Here is a 9,657-nt window from a genome sequence, read left to right as displayed (position 1 = left end):
TTTTCCTGATTTTTCCCCATTTCTCACTGATTTTCCCCCCATTTTTCACGCATTTTTCCCCCTATTTTTCGTGGATTTTTTCCCCGTTTTTCCCCGTCTCTCACAGATTTTCCCCCCCATTTCTCATGGATGTTTCCCCCAGTTTTCATGGATATTTCCCCATTTTCCCCCCCATTTCTCACTGATTTTTGGCCCCATTTCTCTCTAAATTTCCCCCCCATTTTTTCCTGCATTTCCCCCCCATTTCTGATTTTTGCCCCAATTTTTCATGCATTTTTTCCCGCAATTTTCCTGGATTTTTCCCGATTTTTCTCCATTTCTCACTGATTTTTTCCCCATTTCTCAATGATTTTTTCCCCATTGCTCAATGATATTTACGACCCATTTCTGACTGATTTTTCCCCATTTCTCCTGATTTTTTCGCCAATTTTTCATGCATTTTTTCCCGCATTTTTCCTGGATTTTTTTCCTGATTTTTCCCCATTTTTCACTGATTTTTTCCCCCATTTATCACTGCTTTTTCCCCATTTTTCCCCATTTCTCCCTGATTTTTCCCCCCATTTTTCATGGATATTTCCCGATTTTCCCCCCCATTTCTCACTGATATTTGCCCCCATTTCTCTCTGAATTTTTCCCCCCATTTTTCATGCATTTTCCCGCCCATTAATAACTGATTTTCTCCCCATTTATCACTGATTTTTGCACACATTCCTCTCTGATTTTTCCTCCCATTTTTCATGCATTTTTCCCCCCATTTCTCAATTATTTTTTCCCCATTTCTCAATGATTTTTTCCGCATTTCTCACTGATATTTACGACCCATTTCTGACTGATTTTCCCGATTTCTCACTGATTTTTTCCGCCATTTTTCAAGCATTTTTTCCCGCATTTTTCCTGGATTTTTTTCCTGATTTTTCCCCATTTCTCACTGATTTTTTCCCCATTTCTCACTGATTTTCCCCCCATTTTTCATGGATTTTTCCCCCTATTTTTCGTGGATTTTTTCCCCATTTTTCCCCGTCTCTCACAGATTTTCCCCCCCATTTCTCATGGATGTTTCCCCCAATTTTCACAGACAGAGAAGGGAGAGAGTTCCAAGCACCAGAGTCCCCACCCGTCATAAAATCCTCTCAATGAATGCCTCAAAAAAACCCCGACCCAAACTAAAAATGCCCTGCCTCTGACCAAATGAAAAAAAAAAACCTTTTATATATATAAATCATCTATTTTTTAATATTTAATTTATAGTCATAATCTATACCTATTTCATATATTCAATTTAATTGCTATTCTATTTATCATATATACAATATTATTTTATTATTCATTATATACATATATTTATATTACTAATATTATTTCTATTTTATCTATATCCATATATATTTGTAGGTTCATAGTTTTTAATATTTCTTTAAAAGCTCTGCCTCTAACCAAATAGAAACAAAAAACTCGATTATTTTAAATTATATTTGAATATATTTTTCTATTTAGTTTTCATATTTATATCTGTAGATTTATATGTCTTTATTGTGTATTCTATATTTATATACTATTTAATGTATTTTTTACTAGTATATTAATATACTATATGCTATTTACATTCTATTATAACATACTATTTAATATAACGTCTTAAAATCGATAAATTATTTATATTACATACTACATATATGTATTTTATATTTCTATATATTTATCTATGTTTATAATTACATATATTTATATATGCATATATAGTTATCATTTTATGTCAGTATCTATTTTTGCATATTTGTATATTTTTGCCTATATTATTTTCAAAAAACCCTCCTCTAACCAAATAAAAACCAATAAAACATTCCTTTTAAAGTCTGAATATTTATATATTTCTATTTTCATAACATAATATAATGTAATGTAATATATTTATATATTGGTTTCTTATATTTGCTTCTATATTTTTATTCTTTATCTTTTCTATTTACAGTATCTATAAAAAAACCCTACCTCTAGCCAAACACAAACCAATAAAACATTCCTTTTAGACTATATTTAGCTATTTTTTAAGGTTCTGTTTTTCATGCATTCTACACCCACCCCTCCCTCTCAATGTTCTGGCACCCACCATGACCCCCCCCCATGCCCGACTCACCTGCTCCTCCAGCGCAGCCCGTCTCCCTCTCCCAGGGACCTTGGGGTGCCCCAAACCACGTCGGAGCCCCCCTCAGCCTTTTTTCCTCACCCCAAAGAAGGCACAGAACGACTCCTTTAATGAAGTTGTTTTAACAATTGTAAGGCTAGAGCTTTTGGTATCCACTGCTTGCCATCCCTTGTAAACCAATTTTTTTCTTCTTTCTTCTGCAGCTTAATAAACCTCTTTTTTTCCCCATAGTTTTCCAAATGCATGTATTACCGCATATGCATATTTAGAATCAGTAAATATATTTAATGTCTTGTCCTGCTATAATTCACAGGCTCTCAAAAGCGTGTGCAGCTCTGCTGTCTGAGCTGACCAGGTGGCTGGTAACCTCCCCCCTTCCTTTAATTGCTTTCCATTAACGATAGAGTATCCTGTAAATCATGAAGAATGGGGGGGAAAAATCAGTGAGAAATGGGGGAAAAAATCCATGAAAAATGGGGGAACAAATCAGTGAGCAACGGGGAAAAGTGGGGAAAAGTTAATTGAGAAATGGGGAAAAAATCAGTGAGAAATGGGGAAAAAAATCCCTGAAGAATGGGGAAAAAAATCAGTGAGAAATGGGGAAAAGTGGGGAAAACATCCGTGAGAAATGGGGGAAAAATCAGTGAGAAATGGGAGGGGGGGGGGGGGGGGGAATCAATGAGAAATCGGGGAAAAACATAAGTAAGAAACGGGGGAGAAAAGTCCATGAAAAATGGGGAAAAATCAGTGGGAAATGGGGATAAATCTGGAAAAAATCCATGAAAAATGGGGGAAAATATCAGTGAGAAATGGGGGGAAATGGGGAAAAAGTCAGTGAGAAATGGGGAAAAATCAGTGAAAAACGGGGGGAAAACTCCATGAAGAATGGGGAAAAAAATCAGTGAGAAATGGGGAAAAAAATCCCTGAAAAATGGGGGAAAATATCAGTGAGAAATGGGAAAAAATGGGGAAAAAAATCATTGATAAATCGGGGGAAAAATCAGTGTGAAAGGGGGGGAAAAATCGGGATCGGGGACGTGGACCGGGACTGGGATCGGGGACCGGGATGGGGAAATGGGACAGGGACCGGGATCGCGGACGGGGACCTGGGACAGGGACCGGAACCGGGATCGGGGACGGGGACTGGAGACAGGGACCGGGACCGGGATTGGGGACTGGGACCAGGACCGTGATCGGGTTCCGGGACGGGGAACTGGGACTGGGACCAGGATCGGGGACCGGAACCGGGGACTGGGACCGGGACCAGGACTGGGGACGGGGACTGGGGACAGTGACCGGGACTGCAATCGGCACCGCCCCCCGAACCGCTCCCGGAACCGCTCCCCGGGCTACCCCGGCACGGCGACCGGGAACGCCCCCGGCACCGCCCCGGCACCGCCCCCGGTGCCGCCCCCGGCACTGCCCCGGCACCGCCCCGGGTAGCGCCCCCCGCCACCGCCCCCGGGGCGGGCCGCCGAACGCACGCGATGACGCGCGGGGGGCGGGACGGCGCGGGGCGGTGACGCGCTTCATGCCAGGAGCAGGGCCCGGGTGCGACGAAGACGGGAGCGGGACGACCCGATACCGCGCGGGGCCGCGCGCCCGGCGGAGCCCGGCCCGCTGGGTAGGGGCCGCCAATGGCACCGGGGCTTCTGCTTCGGCTTCTGTCCGTGTCGGCGGGGAGGCCCCAGCCAGCGGTACCCCTCTCCCTCGGCGACACGGGCGTGGAACTCGGCATCGGGCGCTGCATCGCCGCGGACAGCAGGGGGCGCACGGGTACCGATACTGCCATGGGGCCCGGCGCTGCTCTCCTGCTCCGCCGCCAGGCGGCGCTGCGCTGCCGTCCTGCCGCGCCTCCGGGCACGCTCGGTTTCCTCGGGACCCTCGGGACCGGCCGGGACGCGGGGACTGCCCGTGCGGACCCGGGGACCCCGGGCCCCGCCTGTCCCGCCGCTGCGGAGGCGGGGGATGCTTTATGGGACTGCCCGAGCTGGCAGTGCCGGGTCTGGGGCGTTGGGGCGCGCCTTGGGGGGCTGCGGGTGCGCTCGTTTCCTCTTCTGCATGGCCTTCTGTGTGAGCATCTCTCGTTGCGACTGCTCTTGGAGAGTCAAACCCCTCCTCCTAAGTGGTCTCAGGAGCCTGGCAGGGTGAGTTTTGTTTCACAGGGGAAAGGGCCACTGGTCGTGTCCAGAGACCTGTGCACCCAGCCAGGTTTCTGCCTGATAAAATTCCAAATGGATGAGGATTTCTCCCAGCCCCAAGCTGCCCCCACCTGTAACCCTGGCTGCCTTTGGGGTGCCCAAAGCCTCCTCTGTGCAGATCTCAGGAACCTGGGAGGGGTGAACAATGTTGCACAGGGAAAAACCCCACAGATTTTATCTCCGGGCCTGGGGCCAGGAGCAGGCATTTGCGTGCTATAATTCCAGAAGGAGCACGGTGTCTCCCAGACCCAAGCCGCATCCAGCTGTGACCCAGCTGCTCTTGGAGTGCCAAAAGCCTCCTCGTAGCTGATCTCAGGAACCCTGGAAGGGTGAGTTTGGTTTCACAGGGAAAAGGCCTCAGTTTGTGTCCAGAGATCAAATAAGGGACTCTGCTTTTCCTCTAGTTCTCCTTCCTGTTTTCACCTGGGCTACAAGGATGGGCATGGCCTGTATTTCTCATATCAAAGTGATGTTACTAAATTTGTCCAGAAGTTCTGATTGTTATTTTTATTAGTAGTAGTAATTTTCTGATAGAAAACACTCTCATTTTGCCTTTCCCACGTTGTTTCCAGGTGCTGCCCAGGATGGACATCTGTGGTCTCAGACAGTGATTCCCGAGGAGCAAGGAAAGCCTTTTCCTCACCTGCACAGTTCAGGTGGATGGGACAGAATTGGTGTGGCCTGACAAGGCAGGAAAAGCTGTCTGTGTTCTGGAGTGCCTTGAAAGCTTTCTCCATCAGGTTTGGAAGGGGTTTCTCTTTGGGATTTCTTGTGATGCAGCACCACGGGTATCCCTTTGTGCCAAGTCCAGTGCTAAAGGATTGAAGAACTGACAAGTGGGGTCTGGGATGAAAATGCCTCTAATAAAATTAAGCAAAGAATACAATAAGAGAAATGAGCATCCTTTTAATAGTTAGGAATAAAAATGCTGGAAAAGGGCACTCTGAATTGGTGTCACTTGTCATGGATAAAACCCCAGAGTGAGGAATCAGAGCAGAAGTTGAGAGCTGGAATCCTTCTGCAGTCGACTTAATTTTCTTTTCCTCCTCTCTTTCAGGACAGGAAGAATCACGACTCTCCTGGCATCTTTGCCAAGAGCTGTGGTGTTTGATCAGCCAAAGCCCAGAGGCTTCAGCACCAGAGGTCTGAGCCTGGAGGGCTCCTGGTGCTGCCCGTGCTGTGGGCTATGTCAGAGGATGCAGGGTTCCTCTTTGCCTCCCTGCTGGGATTAACTGCCATGGGAATGTGGGATCTGGGTGAAACTCCAGCTCTCCTGGTGTTCAGGGGAGCAAGGTCTGAGGGACTCCTCTCTGGGGATGTGCGGTGAAGGACTGAATAGTGTGGAAGGAGAGTATTTATAAACTGTATCACTGTTTCTCCCAAAATTGGGGTGGAGCACTGATGGGGGCGGTTGGGTTTGGTCTGGGCCGGTTATTCTTTGTGCAATTTTTAAATTCTCTTGTATGATTTACTGTCCGGTATCTTTCTAACAAAAGCTGACATAAATTTAGATTAAGGATTAGAACTTGGGTCCATTCATTGCAAACATTTGACAAGGCTGGAGGACTGGGGTGGTGACTGCTCTCAGGAAAGGTTACTTATTAATACTGTGTCAGATTTCCCGCAGTGACTGTCAGGCCTGCATGGCTGTGAGTTCGTGCTCTTCTCACTGGGGAAATAAGTTCAGCAAAATTAGAAATGTTAGAAAAATCCAGCCAAAAATTCCACCTCTGTACCCCCTAAGTTTTCCCAGTTTTTCCCAGCTAGGAGCTGCACAGAAGTCAGGCAGGGGAAGTGACAACAGGGAACAGCTGAAAAATTCAAAGGCACAAAGAGGAAAGGGGAAAGGTTTCAGAAAACAATTCTATGGTCTAAGAATAATTTCTGATTCCCTACTGAGAAGAACACGAACTCACAGCCATTCAGGCCTGACAGTCCCCTGCAGTGAGAGCTCAGCACACATCCACAGAGGCAAGTCCAGCATCTTAAATGAAAAAATAAAAATAAAAACCAGAAGAAAAAGGTGATTTCTTTTGCTTCAGAGTTATTTCAAGTTCTTAAAGCCCAAGCAACATTTGCTCTTGATTTTGGTTGGGTGAATCATGAGCAGTGGGCACGGGTCATGCCATTCATTGAGCAGAAAACCCGGGGTCATTTAGAGGGGACACAAGAACTGTTTGTGTAGCGACCTCGGGCTGCAGAGGGGCAGGAGAAAGGCCAAGGGAGCTCCCTGGGGCCACCAGGGCCTGTGGGGAACAGAATGGACGCTTGGATGACCAGTGGAGGTGAGGAGTGGATCTGAGTTCATCTACAGGGAAATAAGGAGGGGATACTCTGGAGTGAAAAGCTGAGGTGATGAGTTCACGCCACCTGGGCACAAGTTGTGTTTGCACAAAGTGGGACCAGAGGTGAAGGTCAATCCAAAGTCGATCCTGCTTGACCTCTGAATTCCAGGATAAGTTTTACAAGCTGCCAAATGAGGGAGTAAAAATACACAAAAAATGAAACCGAGAGCATTCATGAGGTTCCTGGGAGTCCATTACACTGTTGTCATAGAATTCTTAATGAGTTTTGAGCTTTTAATGACAAACAATTCAGTACTTTCTTTGGATTATTCACTGTGTAGGATTTGGGGTTTATCTGGATTTTAAAGGCGTCGTGGTGGCCCTGACACTGCTCAGGAGCTGGTAGGAAAAGCAGGGTCAGAGCTCCTGGCAGGCACAGGGTGTTTTTCCCAGAGTGGACTGTGGAGGAATTGTTTGGCCTTGGATTGTCCCTCTGGGTGATGCCAGTTGCTGTGATTTGTGTAATTCATACATTTAACTCCCAATACTTGCCAGCCCAGGAGCTTGAGCTGACAGGGCAGCACACAGATTGTTCTCTGTGCTGTGCCCCGATTTGGGGTTGGCTGTCAGCTTTGCTAGCTCCCGTGAATTATGCCCATAGGCCCCGAATTCCCTGCTCAATTCCCACTGCCATAACCTCACAGCGCCTCATGGAGTGGGGATATACTGTGGCAGGAAGCTCAGCAGCATCGGCACAGGGACAGGTGTATATTCCCAAAGAATTTGCTGTTTCAAACCCTCATCCCCCAGCCCCGCCGATGTCCCTGGGGGGCACTTGACAGAGTTACCTGGATTTCAGCTGATTTCACCCCCCCGAGCTCGGGCTCCAGGTGATCTTTTCAAGCAGGAGAAGGCAGGGGCGGAGGCGCTCGTGGCCCGTGCCGAGGCAGTCCCTGGGGCACGAGAGGACATCTCTCCCTGCAGAATTTCAGTTCTTTCCAGAGCCTCAGCAGTGACAGAGGACAAAGAGGAAGATGAGGAGGAGGAAGAAGGGGGAGAGGGTTTGAGAGGAGGAGGGAAGCCCAAATCCGTGCTGTGTGCGGAGCTCCGACAGCACGCTGCAGCCCGCAGCTCAGTGTGAGCACGGGGCAGAGGAGGCGATTTCTGGGCATTCAATCACCCTGAGGCGGGCCCTGGCACCGCCCCTGCAGCACCGTCCCCAGCACAGCTCGGTGCCGCTCCGGGATCACCCGGCCCCGCCCCCGGTGCCGCCTGGGACCACTGGGGACCGCCCCTAAAGCACCGCCCCGGCCCCGCCCGGTCCCGTCCCCGGGACCTCCGTGCCCCGCCTCGCCAAGCCCCGGCTCCGCCCCGAGCCTGCCCGGGCTGCGCCGGGACCATCGCTGGCGGCCCCGCCCCTCTCCCCCGGGCCGAAGCGGGCTGAAGGAGATGTCCCGCACGATTGGAAACGCCGCCGAAAATCGCACCCGTGGGATCGGTGTCGGCGTCGTGCGCAGGCATCCCACTAGAGCGAGGGGGCTCCTTGCTGTGCCCCCCTCCTTTTGCAGCCAGAGTTAGAAGGTCGGGGAGCGACACCCGAGCCGCCATCTTGGGAGAGGCAGGCGCGCAGTACCGCGCTCTGCCCACAGGGTGGCGCTTGGGAGACAGGCAAGGGATGGAATCAAGGAGTGTCCCAATCCTTGAGGAAATCCCCCAGAATGAACGCCCCAAAAAACCCCGACCAGAACTGAGAAACCTCCTGCCTCTGTATGAGTGCAAAGGGTGTGCAAGGAGTGTGCAAATAGTGTGCATTAGCAATCGATCGGCAGGCATTGGCAATCGACCTCCGATCTAATCGATCGGCAGGTCGCGATCAATCGATCGCCGATCTAATCGATCGGCAGGCATTAGCAATCGATCGCCGATCTAATCGATCGGCAGGCATTAGCAATCGATCGCCAATCTAATCGATCGGCAGGCATTAGCAATCGATCGCCGATCTAATCGATCGGCAGGCGCGATCAATCGATCGCCGATCTAATCGATCGGCAGGCATTAGCAATCGATCGCCGATCTAATCGATCGGCAGGCGCGATCAATCGATCGCCGATCTAATCGATCGGCAGGCATTAGCAATCGATCGCCGAATCTAATCGATCGGCAGGCGCGATCAATCGATCGCCGATCTAATCGATCGGCAGGCGCGATCAATCGATCGCCGATCTAATCGATCGGCAGGCATTAGCAATCGATCGCCGATCTAATCGATCGGCAGGCGCGATCAATCGATCGCCGATCTAATCGATCGGCAGGCGCGATCATCGATCGCCGATCTAATCGATCGGCACGCATTAGCTATCGATCGCCGATCTGATTTTTCCCGCCATTTTTCATGGATTTTTTCCCCCATTTCTTACTGATTTTTCCCCAATTTTTCATGCATTTTTTCCCGCAATTTTCGTGGATTTTTCCCCACATTTTCCCCATTTCTCACTGATTTTTTTTTCCCCATTTCTCAATGATTTGTTTCCCCAATTTATCAAAGATTTTTTTTCCCCATTTCACCATGATGTTTCCCCCATTTCTCACTGATTTTTTCCCCCATTTCTCACTGATTTTTTCCCCCCATTTTTCCATGGATATTTCCCGATTTTCCCCCCATTGCTCACTGATTTTTGCCCCCATTTCTCTCTGAATTTTCCCCCCCATTTTCCATGCATTTTTCCCCCCATTAATCACTGATTTTTTTTCCCCATTTATCACTGATATTTGCCCCCATTTCTCTCTGAATTTTTCCTTCCATTTTTCATGCATTTTTCCGCCCATTAATCACTGATTTTCTCCCCATTTATCACTGATTATGCCCCCATTTTTCACTTACTTTTTCCCCACAGCATCGGCCACCACAGCACGAGCAACAACAGCTCGCTCTGTTCCGCCATTGCCCATGGATTGTTTGCCTGTTTTCCATGGATTTTTTTTCCCCCATTTCTCACTGATTTCCGCCCCCCCCCCCCCATTTTCTCAC

The 9,657-nt window shown here is 48.7% G+C and overlaps 2 long non-coding RNA genes across 2 annotated transcripts; one reads left to right on the top strand and one right to left on the bottom strand.

Moving 5' to 3' along the window:
- The first annotated feature begins 3,656 nt into the window (after window positions 1-3,656).
- On the top strand, window positions 3,657-6,371 carry LOC148217799 (uncharacterized). The gene is made up of 3 exons (XR_015800736.1): window positions 3,657-3,767; window positions 4,917-5,084; window positions 5,402-6,371. It is a non-coding gene; the product is annotated as an uncharacterized LOC148217799 (long non-coding RNA).
- LOC148217798 (uncharacterized) lies at window positions 5,078-7,801 on the bottom strand. Its single transcript, XR_015800737.1, has 3 exons — window positions 7,478-7,801; window positions 6,715-6,813; window positions 5,078-5,204 (listed from the first exon to the last, which is right to left on the bottom strand). It is a non-coding gene; the product is annotated as an uncharacterized LOC148217798 (long non-coding RNA).
- Window positions 7,802-9,657: the final 1,856 nt, after the last annotated feature.

This window comes from Sturnus vulgaris, unplaced genomic scaffold (genome assembly GCF_052056855.1).
Source record: "Sturnus vulgaris isolate bStuVul1 unplaced genomic scaffold, bStuVul1.hap1 Scaffold_254, whole genome shotgun sequence".
NCBI classification, from domain to species: Eukaryota; Metazoa; Chordata; class Aves; order Passeriformes; family Sturnidae; genus Sturnus; species Sturnus vulgaris.
The sequence above is the reverse complement of the archived record's forward strand: the minus strand, read 5'-3'. Positions and strand labels throughout refer to the sequence as shown.